The following is a 14045-nucleotide window of genomic DNA, read 5'->3' as shown; positions in this document are numbered from 1 at the left end:
CTGGCCATTAGTCTGAGGATGGAAAGCAGACGAAAAAGACAAATCAATGCCCATCCTAGCACAGAACGCTCGCCAAAATCTAGACACGAATTGGGTTCCCCTGTCAGAAACGATATTCTCCGGAATACCATGCAAGCGAACCACATTTTGAAAAAACAGAGGAACCAGCTCGGATGAGGAAGGCAATTTAGGCAAGGGGACCAAATGGACCATCTTAGAAAAACGGTCACACACCACCCAGATGACAGACATCTTCTGAGAAACAGGGAGATCAGAAATAAAATCCATGGAGATGTGAGTCCAAGGCCTCTTCGGAATAGGCAAAGATAACAACAATCCACTAGCCCGAGAACAACAAGGCTTGGCCCGAGCACAAACATCACAAGACTGCACAAAATCTCGCACATCTCGCGACAGGGAAGGCCACCAGAAGGACCTAGCCACCAAATCCCTGGTACCAAAGATTCCAGGATGACCAGCTAACGCAGAAGAATGGACCTCCGAGATGACTCTACTGGTCCAATCATCAGGAACAAACATTCTACCAGGCGGGCAACGATCAGGTCTATCCGCCTGAAACTCCTGCAAGACCCGTCGCAAGTCTGGGGAAACAGCAGATAATATCACTCCATCCTTTAGGATACCTGTAGGTTCAGAATTACCAGGGGAATCAGGCTGAAAACTCCTAGAAAGGGCATCCGCCTTCACATTTTTAGAACCTGGTAGGTAAGAAACCACAAAATTAAACCGAGAGAAAAATAACGACCAGCGCGCCTGTCTAGGATTCAGGCACCTGGCAGACTCAAGATAAATCAAATTCTTGTGGTCGGTCAATACCACCACCTGATGTCTAGCCCCCTCAAGCCAATGACGCCACTCCTCAAAAGCCCACTTCATAGCCAAGAGCTCCCGATTACCAATATCATAATTTCGCTCAGCGGGCGAAAATTTACGAGAAAAGAACGCGCAAGGTCTCATCACGGAGCAGTCGGAACTTTTCTGCGACAAAACCGCCCCAGCTCCGATTTCTGAAGCGTCGACCTCAACCTGAAAAGGAAGAGTAACATCAGGCTGACGCAATACAGGGGCGGAAGAAAAGCGGCGCTTAAGCTCCCGAAAGGCCTCCACAGCAGCAGGGGACCAATCAGCAACATCAGCACCCTTCTTAGTCAAATCAGTCAACGGTTTAGCAACATCAGAAAAACCAGTTATAAATCGACGATAAAAATTAGCAAAGCCCAAAAACTTCTGAAGGCTCTTAAGAGAAGAGGGTTGCGTCCAATCACAAATAGCCTGAACCTTGACAGGGTCCATCTCAATGGAAGAGGGGGAAAAAATGTACCCCAAAAACGAAATCTTTTGAACCCCAAAAACGCACTTAAAACCCTTTACACACAAGGAATTAGAGCGCAAAACCTGAAAAACCCTCCTGACCTGTTGGACATGAGAGTCCCAGTCATCCGAAAAAATCAAAATATCATCCAGATACACAATCATAAATTTATCCAGATATTCACGGAAAATATCATGCATAGAAGACTGAAAGACTGAAGGGGCATTTGAAAGACCAAAAGGCATTACTAAATACTCAAAATGGCCCTCAGGCGTATTAAATGCGGTTTTCCACTCATCCCCCTGCTTAATTCGCACTAAATTATACGCCCCACGAAGATCAATCTTAGAGAACCACTTGGCCCCCTTTATTCGAGCAAACAAATCAGTAAGCAGTGGCAAAGGATACTGATATTTGACCGTGATTTTATTCAAAAGCCGATAATCAATACACGGCCTCAAAGAGCCATCTTTTTTAGATACAAAGAAAAAACCGGCTCCTAAGGGAGATGACGAAGGACGAATATGTCCCTTTTCCAAGGACTCCTTAATATATTCCCGCATAGCAGCATGTTCAGGCACAGATAGATTAAATAAACGACCCTTTGGAAACTTACTGCCCGGAATCAGATCTATAGTACAATCGCAATCTCTGTGCGGAGGTAGTGAACCAAGTTTAGGCTCCTCAAAAACGTCACGATAATCAGATAAAAATTCCGGAATCTCAGAGGGAATAGATGACGAAATGGAAACCAAAGGTACGTCCCCATGAGTCCCCTGACATCCCCAGCTTAACACAGACATTGCTTTCCAGTCGAGGACTGGGTTATGAGATTGCAGCCATGGCAATCCAAGCACCAACACATCATGTAGATTATACAACACAAGGAAGCGAATAATCTCCTGGTGATCCGGATTAATACGCATAGTTACTTGTGTCCAGTATTGTGGTTTATTACTAGCCAATGGCGTAGAGTCAATACCCTTCAGAGGTATAGGAACTTCCAGAGGCTCTAAATTAAACCCACAGCGTTTGGCAAAGGAACAATCCATAAGACTCAAAGCGGCGCCAGAGTCGACATAGGCGTCCGCGGTAATAGACGATAAAGAGCAAATCAGGGTCACAGATAGAATAAACTTAGACTGTAAAGTGCCAATTGAAACAGACTTATCAACCTTCTTAGTACGTTTAGAGCATGCTGATATAACATGAGTTGAATCACCACAATAGAAGCATAACCCATTTTTTCGCCTAAAATTCTGTCGTTCGCTTCTGGACAGAATTCTATCACATTGCATAATCTCTGGCGCCTTCTCAGTAGACACCGCCAAATGGTGCACAGGTTTGCGCTCCCGTAAACGCCGATCAATCTGAATAGCCATTGTCATGGACTCATTCAGACCTGTAGGCACAGGGAACCCCACCATAACATCTTTAATGGCATCAGAGAGACCCTCTCTGAAATTCGCCGCCAGGGCGCACTCATTCCACTGAGTAAGCACAGACCACTTACGAAATTTTTGGCAGTATATTTCAGCCTCATCTTGCCCTTGAGACAGGGCCATCAAGGCTTTTTCAGCCTGAATCTCTAAATGAGGTTCCTCATAAAGCAACCCCAAAGCCAGGAAAAACGCATCCACATTGAGCAACGCAGGATCCCCTGGTGCCAAAGCAAATGCCCAATCCTGAGGGTCGCCCCGGAGCAAGGAAATTACAATCCTGACCTGCTGTGCAGGATCTCCAGTGGAGCGAGATCTCAGAGACAAAAATAATTTACAATTATGTTTGAAATTCTGGAAGCGAGATCTATCCCCGGAGAAAAATTCAGGCAAAGGAACTCTAGGTTCAGATATAGGAGCATGAATTACAAAATCCTGTAAACTTTGAACCTTCATAGCGAGATTATTCAAACCTGTAGCTAAACTCTGAGGATCCATTTTAATCAGGTGAAATCAGAACCATTCAAGGATTAGAAGGAGAGAGAGACGAAGGCTGCAGTAAGCAGAGATGCTAGTGAATCAACTAATGAGCAAACTCAGGAGAAAAAAAAAAAAAAAAAAATTCTCTGCAGACTTCTTTTCTCTCCTTTCTTCAGCCAATTATTTTAACCCTTGTCCGGCCAAACTGTCATGGTTCTCAATGGCAAGAGAACGTAGAAAAGCATACAAAAGGACTAGCTCTTGGAAGATGGGAACTCGAGCTGACTGTGAGCTAAACCTACCGCACAACTAACAGTGGCCGGGTAGCGTGCCTACGTTTTATCCCTAGACGCCCAGCGCCAGCCGGAGGACTGACTGACCCTAGCAGAGGAAAAAACAGACCTGGCTTACCTCTAGAGAAATTTTCCCCAAAAGGCAGACAGTAGCCCCCACATATATTGTCGGTGATTTCAGAGGAAATTGACATACGAAGTATGAAGATAGGTTTAGCAAATTGAGGTCCGCTTACTAGATAGCAGGAAGACAGAAAAGGGAACGTCACAGTCAGCTGAAAACCCTTTCAAAACACCATCCTGAAATTACTTTAAGACTCTAATATCAACTCATGACACCAGAGTGGCAATTTCAGCTCACAAGAGCTTCCAGCCTCAGAAATATTCAATCACAGAGAACTGGAACAAAAATGCAAAACAAACTTAGGACTACAAGTCCAACTTAGCTGATAGTAGTCTAGGAGCAGGAACATGCAACAGAAAGGCTTCTGGTAACATTGTTGGCCGGCATAGAAATGACTGAGGAGCAAGGTTAAATAGAAAACTCCCACATCCTGATGGAAACAGGTGAACAGAGGAGATGAAGCACACAAGTTCAGTACCACCAGTGACCACCGGGGGAGCCCAGAAACCAAATTCACAACAGGGTTTGTAGCAAACAAGTCATGCCAGACTAATCCAATTTCCTTCTATGATGGAATCACTGACTGGGTGAAAGAGGGAAATGTGGTAGGTACAGTATATCTTGACTTCTGCAAAGCGTTTGATAAAGTATCTCATATTATCTTTATTGAAAAAATGACCAAGTATGGGATTGACAAGGCTGCGGTTAGGTGGATTCATAACTGGCTCAGCGATTATACTCAAAGAGTGGTAATAAATGGTTGCACATCCAATTGGAAGAGTCTTTCAAGTGAAGTACCACAAGGTTCTGTCCTGGCCCCAGTGTTGTTCAAGAATTTCATAGATGATCTAGATAAGGGAACTGAAGGTAAACAGATCATATTTGCAGACAATGCAAAGCTAGGAAGGATAGCTAACACTAGAGAAGACAGAGAAAGGATTTAGAAGGATCTAGATAAACTTGATCAATGGACAGTGACTAATAGAATGGTATTTAACAGGAAGAAATGCAAGATTCTACATCTGGGCAAGAAAAAAGAAAATTACCATACATCTACAGAATGGGAGGATTAGAACTAAGCAATAGCACGTGTGAGAGACTTGGGTATACTAATAGATCACAGACTACATATGAGTTAACAGTGTGATGCAGCAGCAAAAAAGGCAAACACAGAGAAGAATAGAGTCTTGATCACGTGAAGTAATTATCCCTCTCTTTTCCTCTTTGGTCAGATATCATCTGAAATACTGTGTCCAGTTCTGGGCACCACATTTAAAGAAAGACATGAACAAACTGGAGCAAGTTCAGAGAAGAGCAACCAGAATGGTGACCAGTCTGCAAACCATGTCCTATGAGGAACAGTTAGAGAATTTGGGAGTGTTTAGTTTGCAAAAGTGATGACTGAGGGGAGACTTAATAGCTGTCTACAAATACCTCAAGGGCTGTCACAGTGTAGAGGGATCAGCTTTATTCTCATTTGCACAAAGAAAGACTAGAAGCAATGGGAGGAGACACAGGTTAAATATTAGAAAAAAAACTTTTTGACAGAGTGATCAATGAGTGGAACAGGCTGCCAGGAGAAATGGTGAGTTCTCATTCAATGGAAGTCTTTAAACAGATGCTGGACGGACATCTGTCTGAGACTATTTAGTGAATCCTACATTGAGCAGGGGGTTGGACCAGATGATCCAGGAGGTCCCTTCTAACTATACCTTTCTATGATTCTACTTAAGTTGGTTACTTCTGCTTTGTCCTTGCCTGCTTGTTGCATCCAGTGGCTTGCTTACATACACATGTGCCGTCAGTGTTACCAAAGTTACAACAATAGTGAAGCCCAGTTCTGCAGCCATGTCCACCAATATGCACAGTAAGACCATGTAAATGCACTGGTAGCTCCTGGGGACCTGTATGCTGCATAGAACTCAGGACAGTGACGAGTCAGTTACGGTACTTATTGTTTTTGAGTTTGCTAGAGACAGCTCTGTACCTGTGAGCACAGGACACACCACAGGAATTACACACCCACATACGTACACCGGCGCCAGTGGGACTTACTCTATATTGTTTAGTGTTTTAAGAAATAAAAGTTAACAATGTTTGACAGCTGAACTAATTGTCTTAAGACACTTTAGTATATGCACTTTGTGGGAACATTTCTTAAAAGATTATCAGTTTTAATGAGAAGCATAACAGGGGCTTAAAGAACGATTTCTCCACGTTATCCCAGGAAAGCCTTTGGGTTTGTCAGTTATCGTTTTAACATGTTAATTACCGGTATGTTGTGATCTGACCTGAAATACCTTTGTTTTATTGCTTCTGAGAAAGATAAAAAAAATTCAATCTTGTTACACATTGTATTTTATAGAAGGAAATCTGTCATCACAGCCGTTTACAGCATATAAAGCCTTAGGTAGTGTTCGTCTTTTTTCTGGAATGCCATCTTTCAGTTTTGAGATATTCTATAAGTTTTCGGTAGTAATATTATGATGTTAGTTTTGTTCTCAGCAGTATAGATATTTATACAACACAGGCTTATTATATGCTGTCATATGGAGAACTCTCCTTGGCCTCTTTGGACAAGGGCTTTTTGTGAGCCAACAATGTTATTCTTGTCATCAACAATTCTGAAAACCAAGGAAAAAAACAAGGAATAAATAAGTAAAGCATGTATAGATTTCAGAAATCTCACTCACTTTGCTGTTACTGTAAAATGCTGTGTTTTTCTGTGGCAAAAAGGAGCAAGAATAATGCAACTTGTGAACATAAACTAACAGAAAAAAAGAAAAGGTTCCCCAGCAGGACATAACCCAGTATTACGCCATCTTTACTGGCTTGTCTTCTTTGCTTATTGCATCCTGGTGCCATCTCTTCCCCAGGTAAGTGGAGCACATGAACCAGGTTGTCCACATAATTTTCAGACTCGGCCACCTTCTTCCAATGCTCCATGGACCAGTTCTGATGATCACATGCCCATTGTAAGCACTTTCAGCACTGGACAGGGGCTAGCCTGGACACTTTAACTGGTCTGAGATTGCATAGCCAAATTCACGAAAAGCCTCAATAAACGGTGTTGTAATACTTCCATCATAGTCAGTAGAGATCCACACTATCCTGAGAGAGCGCTCACTTTGGTACGCTTTAGACCAGGGCAGTGCAAACTTCCTTGCCGACAATCAAATGTCTGCAATCTTGGCACCTCTTGTGATTACTAGGTCCCTGAAACGTCATTGCAGTGCCCCAGAGTCCTGGTCGTTGCAGTACTGTTGCTCCACCACTAAGGGGGGCTATGGTACGTCTGATGGCACTGAAAGAGTTCTTCTGACCAGGTATCACAGACACTAATACATTTCACAGTCTTGCCTCCAGGGGGAGCTAAGGGCACTATGCATTAGGCCACTCCTCACAGTCTGGTAAAACTGGGGGTTGGATAGGAAGTTAGATCAGAAAGCTGACTGGGTTGGAACCAGGCAACACCTTGTGGCAGAGGGTGTTGTAGGGGAAGATTAAGAGGGGTCCCTGTCAGGGGTGGGATCCTGACAGAGGCCTAGCAACCAGAGAGAACGTTACGGGACCGCGCCTGCACGATATAGCGGCGGTACCCCAAGAAAGGACAAGAAGCGAGGTTTATTGTGCTGAGTGAGAAACGAGATCAACGCAACAAGGAGAATACCAGTAGGAGTCGTGCTGTAAGACGAGGCAACATCCTACTGAGGCGCGTAACCGGTGGCCGGAACGCCGAGGAAGTATAGAGCTCCAGGCCAAACTTCAAACCTACGGCAGGACAGTCAGTTATAGGCGGGCTGTCTCACCCAATTGACCTAGGAAGACACAGGGGGGTAACAACAGGAGTGGGGCGACGCTAGAGTCCCGGAAGAGCTCCGAGCCTCCCCGTCATACGGGTGCGTCCTAACCATAAGATCTGGGGGACGTGGAAGAACATCAGAATCGAGTTGTGAGGGAACACGAGAAACAGACACAACAGTTGTGGGGACTATCCCGTAAGCACAGCAGGGGAGGACCACAACACACAAGCGCTAGAAGGTAGGCACAGATTTCCACCTGCAAAGGGAGCTCTGGATGTGCCATCAGACCGGCCAGGCTTGCGCGGCCCGGTTAACCGTATTCCGGATTGAGGATCCTGAAGCCTTCAGTAAAGAGGTAAAGAGACTGCAACCTGGTGTCCTCGTTATTTACCACGACCGGCACTTCACCGCACCATAACGACATCCCATACCTCCACCTTCATTGTACGCCCCTCAGCAGGGTCACGGACCGGGTCTAGCCACCGTGACAACTCCAGAACAGAGACTCAGAGACCCGGTACCGGGTACCCCTCGGCCCTGCGACAGTGGGGGCGCTGCAAACTTGGCGTCACGAACAGGATCTACTTAAGCCTGAAGAATCAGGTCATGTGTGCCTTGGAACTGTGATTTGTTGTACTTGGATTGTGGCTTGTTGCAAGGACTGTGGATTGCCATTTGCCGCCAAAACCAGCCGCCATTACAGCGCTAAGGAGAGCGCAGGAGAAGAAGAAGGGCGTGGAGTAGGCGTGGACCAGCTGAAGAGCGCGAAAGACAATGGCCGCCCAGTCTAAATATTTCTGCATCCTGAGGACGTGTCCGTCAGCAGCGGAGGCCCGCCTTCTCATCCTCTTTGGAGGGTGGAGACCATGGAGACGGGGCCACCCACGAAAGAGACCGCGGGAAGAAGACACTGGAGAGGAAACAAAGATGGCGACGCCGGGAGCACCGCGTGGGGACGACCCGACCCAGCATGAGGCCGCACCACCCGACACAGCCCCAGATGCCCCATCGTTGCAGGGACTGGCCCTTACGGAGTCACCGACGGGCAGACCCAACTGGCCGCCGTCTGAGGAGTGTGTGGCCGCAGCCGAGGCCCGGCAGATAGCACGCCGCCTTGAGGCCGACGCTCGTGTGATCGCTCGGCTGGGTCAGCCTACGGAGGTCCGCCTAACTCCGGTGTCCCCTGCTTCCTCCATCCCGGCAGCGGCAGAGTGTGAGTTGCAGGCGCAGGGCCTGAGGATCCTGCCGGAGGCAGAACATCTGTGGTGCCTGATGACAGCATGGCGGAACAGACCCCAGCCTGCAGCCCAGGTCGATCTGACGAGCGTCGAAGAGACCCCACCGTCACACTGGGGTGTTGTGGTGTCCTTCAACTCCCGGAAAGGAAGGGGAGTTATTCAAGAGATCGGGGAGCCACTACAGGTCCGTGTTGATCGAGAAGAAGTGGAGCCCTGCGGAGGAAGGTACGATTGCGACCTGGAGCCTGGCGACGCAGTGACCTATACCCGGTGGAGGAGGGAAACTGGCTGGATAGCTCGAGGCGTCCAACGGTGCGTCACGCTCCAGGCTGCTGCCGGAACGTCAGAGGATGAGCCTCCTGTAGGGAAGGTGCCGGAGCCCGTCCCCACGGAACCTCAGGAGGTCCGGGCCCACCGCGTGCCTCTGGGTCGCGCTCGCCCACAAGCAAGGAGGGCATCCCGATGAGGGATCCTGTTGTTGCTGGAGCCGGGACCGGTCCTTGTCACGTCAAGGCGACCCGTTGGCCGGGTGAGACCCAGAAGGAGACCGCCCCCTGCGCAGCCAGAAACTGAGTAAGCAAGAATGCTTCATCATTTGTATATAGTTAACTGTTTGTCCTTCTGATGTTTTTGCTGCTACAACCCGATCAGGGTTAACTCTTAAAGGGATCCCTTTGTTTACCCGGGATCCCTTCTTCTACTTTTTGTTTTTGTTTCCTGTTTATTCATCATTGAAAGAACTGCTGAATCATGAACAATGCATGATTACAAACTTTTTGTACATAGTTTGCACCTTCTTAAAGGTGCTCTCTACTGGTTTTACACAAGGAAAGGACTCTTTGCGAAGAAACTGGTCTTGGAACCAGCACCGGAGTCCTTACTGCGAACAGACTTGCAGCTTGAGAAGTTGCACTACCTCATAGAGACTTGGTCCCCTCTTAAAGGGAATGTTCACATATTGCACTTATGAACAGTGTTGCCTTAAGATGGTTAAATGGCAATAATGTCTTGAAAGAAGAAGTTAAATGTAGCTAACTAGTTGATTGTGAGAAATGTTTAATGATGTTGATAGAAGAATGAGGACAGAAAGTGAACCCGTACGGGGTTAGTCAGTGAGTCCTCCTAGGAGCCATACAGAGATGGCTCAGTAATCCTGAACTGAAAGATGTATGATAAGTTCTATACCGTGTATAGTAGTAAAAAGGCAGTAGGCCCGGGCGGAAAGGGGCGGTCCTGTAACAGAAAGGAGAGGCAGTAGGCCTGGAGCAGATAGGACAGGCGGTCCTGCAGATGTAAAGAAGGAGAATGCAGAAAAGTTGATTAGCCTTATAATGTTTTATAAGAAGGTCTTTAGTGGATTCAGCGAGTACGTCCTTAAAGGCAAAGTTAAATTATTGTTCAAAAATTTGCACTTAGTAGAATGCCCTGTTGGGTAAAAGAAGTTATTTATAGTATGTTACTTAAATAATTAACCATGTTTGTAACGTTCAAGTGTCCTCACCTCCCATAAAGGGAAGCTCTGTTAAAGTTTACTTGTTATTGCATTTCAAAAATTGTATGTCTTTTTGCTGACATGTATTGTTGTTTTCTTCCCAGTCCAGGAGTACTGGATTTAACCGGGGGGGAGTGCAGCGCCCCAGAGTCCTGGTCGTTGCAGTACTGTTGCTCCACCACTAAGGGGGGCTATGGTATGTCTGATGGCACTGAAAGAGTTCTTCTGACCAGGTATCACAGACACCAATACATTTCACAGTCTGGCCTCCAGGGGGAGCTAAGGGCACTATGCATTAGGCCACTCCTCACAGTCTGGTAAAACTGGGGGTTGGATAGGAAGTTAGATCAGAAAGCTGACTGGGTTGGAACCAGGCAACACCTTGTGGCAGAGGGTGTTGTAGGGGAAGATTCAGAGGGGTCCCTGTCAGGGGTGGGATCCTGACAGAGGCCTAGCAACCAGAGAGAACGTTACGGGACCGCGCCTGCACGATATAGCGGCGGTACCCCAAGAAAGGACAAGAAGCGAGGTTTATTGTGCTGAGTGAGAAATGAGATCAACGCAACAAGGAGAATACCAGTAGGAGTCGTGCTGTAAGACGAGGCAACATCCTACTGAGGCGCGTAACCGGTGGCCAGAACGCCGAGGAAGTATAGAGCTCCAGGCCAAACTTCAAACCTACGGCAGGACAGTCAGTTATAGGCGGGCTGTCTCACCCAATTGACCTAGGAAGACACAGGGGGGTAACAACAGGAGTGGGGCGACGCTAGAGTCCCGGAAGAGCTCCGAGCCTCCCCGTCATACGGGTGCGTCCTAACCATAAGATCTGGGGGACATGGAAGAACATCAGAATCGAGTTGTGAGGGAACACGAGAAACAGACACAACAGTTGTGGGGACTATCCCGTAAGCACAGCAGGGGAGGTCCACAACACACAAGTGCTAGAAGGTAGGCACAGATTTCCACCTGCAAAGGGAGCTCTGGATGTGCCATCGGACCGGCCAGGCTTGCGCGGCCCGGTTAACCGTATTCCGGATTGAGGATCCTGAAGCCTTCAGTAAAGAGGTAAAGAGACTGCAACCTGGTGTCCTTGTTATTTACCGCGACCGGCACTTCACCGCACCATAACGACATCCCATACCTCCACCTTCATTGTACGCCCCTCAGCAGGGTCACGGACCGGGTCTAGCCACCGTGACAACTCCAGAACAGAGACTCAGAGACCCGGTACCGGGTACCCCTCGGCCCTGCGACAGTGGGGGCGCTGCATCATGACATTGTGTGGGCCTAGTAATCTCAAGAGGTGGGTGAATACTTATGTACATTGAACTTCTCTTAGTTTTTGACTTCGTTATCATTTATCTCAAAGCTAGATATTTGCTCCTTGGTGGGCTTGTTGTGCACAGTACCAGTCACCAGTCCTCACACATCAGTTCATGCAATGGTTTTCTTTCTCCTTATTGGAATTTGTACATTGTAGATTCAGACAAAGCATGAGAAATGAGACCAGCACCGCTGTCACTCCCACCTGTAACTGAAGTCTGTTGTAATTAAGGAAAAAACAAATGATACCGCGACCCTGGGATCTTAGGTGCCCACCAAAGAAAAACAAATCATTCAATCTCCATGAAAAAAGAAAATGGTGGCACTCACCATCCCATAAAAAGTGTATTTATTATTTCACATTCAAACCTGAATGCAGGAGAGGCGGTGGAAAACATCTCGGGCGATTGCCGTTTCGCGTCTCCTGTGCTTCCTCCTGTAGATTGAGACAATGCAGCAAAACCACTAAGAAACATATATGGAGACAAAGGATAAAAAGTGTGAAACAAACTAAAATGGCTGTTAAACCTTATTAGCAGAAAAACAAAACAAAAAGAAACCCCTTAAAAATAGCTTTTATTAGTACACGTAAAAAATACCAAAAAATTCCTCCTTAGCAATAAAAATGAGCATAAGAGGGTCTGGGACAAGTTAACCCAGGAGAAAATACAAACTGGGATAAAAAAGGAAATTTGAGCCTAGGATTTGGCACTAGTAAAAAGCAACTAGGAAAGGTCTAGAAAAGGTTGGCACCCTTGATGCACGAAATGGCTCCCGGCTCCACATCGACTAGCCCTCCCTGACCTTCAAAGGACTCCCTGAAAAAGCGACCACCAACACCTACATAAAGTATAGACTGTTGACTAGACACACAGCATTACACATCTATAATATGCACTTTAAGCACTTTATGTAGGTGTGGGTGGTGGCTTTTTCAGGGAGTCCTTTCAGGGTCAGGGAGAGCCAGTCGATGTGGAGAGGGGGGCACCATTTTATGCATTAAGGGTGCCAACCTCCGCTGTCAGGAAGGGACATATAGGGTAATACACATTCTATCTTCCCTAGAACTTTCCTAGTTCCTATTTACCAGTGCCAAATTCTAGGCGCAAATTTCCTTTTTTCATCCCAGTTTGTATTTTCTCCTGGGTTAACCTGTACTCTTATGTTGTGAATTCTGCTCTTGGGCTCCCTCCGGTGGTTGTTGGTAGTGCAGTTGTCTTGGGGTTGTAATCCGGGCAGGTGTTTCTGCTGATTGCAGCTCTATTAGGTATTTAGGTGTGCAGGATCCATGAGTCCATGCCAGTTGTCCATTGTACTTGGAGGGATTGCATCTCTCTCTGGCTCCTCGTGCCCTGCTGCCAATTCAGCTAAGATAAGTGTCTGTTTTTTTGTCTCTGTGCACACATGCAGTGTGCTTTGCAATTCAGTGCAATTCATTGTGTTTTTGTCCAGCTTAGACTTTGTTTGGATTTTTCAGTCATGCTGGATTCTCAAGAGATGCAGATATACTTTCTATGTCTTTAGTTAGATGTAGAATATTTGTATTATCTGCTGTGGATATTTTTAGGATTTTAATACTGACCGCTTAGAATTCTGTCCTATCCTTTTCTATTTAGCTAGAAGTGCCTCTTTTGCTAAATCCTGTTTTTCTGCCTGCGTGTGTTTTTCCTCTTATACTCACAGTCAATATTTGTGGGGGGCTGCCTATCCTTTGGGGTTCTGCTCTGAGGCAAGATAGAATTCCCATTTCCATCTACAGGGGTATTTAGTCCTCCGGCTGTGTCGAGGTGTCTAGGACGTGTTAGGTACATCCCACGGCTACTTCTAGTTGCGGTGTTAGTTTAGGGTTTGCGGTCAGTACAGGTACCACCTACTCCTGAGAAAGTCTCTCACGCGGCTCCAAGGTCACCGGATCATAACACTCTTATGCTCCTTTTTTATTGCTTAGGAGGATTTTTTTGGTATTTTGTACGTATACTAATAAAAGCTATTTTTTAAGGGGTTTATTTTTCGTTTTGGTTTTCTTCTACTAAGACCCTACATCATTGTTCTGGTTTTTGATAAACCTTATTAGCACCTGTATAATTTGATGACAGCTTTGTACCCCCTTGGCATTCTCTCAAGCAGCTTCCTCTGGTAGTCACCTTGTATGGCTTCCAATAAACAGGTCTGCCTCGTCAAGAGTTCACGTGTGGAATCACCGGCCTTCAGTGTTTGTAACCTGGTGTGTTTTGTAGAGACAGTGTTGGTACACAGCTCCACACAATGCTGGGTCCTATTCCACAACTGTTCTAAGCCAGAAAATGTCAAGAACCACTCAACTTAGTAAAGATAAATGACACTCCATCAATGCATTAAGACATGAAAGTCTGTCGATCTGGAAAATTACTAGAACCTTGAAAATATCCTCAAGGGCAACCATGAAAACCATCAATCATAATGATGAAACTTGCTCTTAGAATGACAACCACAGGAAAGGACCAAGAATTACCTCTGCTGAGGGATAAGTTCATGAGATTT

The sequence above is a fragment of the Ranitomeya variabilis genome, chromosome 2 (assembly GCF_051348905.1).
Source record: "Ranitomeya variabilis isolate aRanVar5 chromosome 2, aRanVar5.hap1, whole genome shotgun sequence".
NCBI classification, from domain to species: Eukaryota; Metazoa; Chordata; class Amphibia; order Anura; family Dendrobatidae; genus Ranitomeya; species Ranitomeya variabilis.
This window is presented reverse-complemented; position numbering follows the sequence as displayed.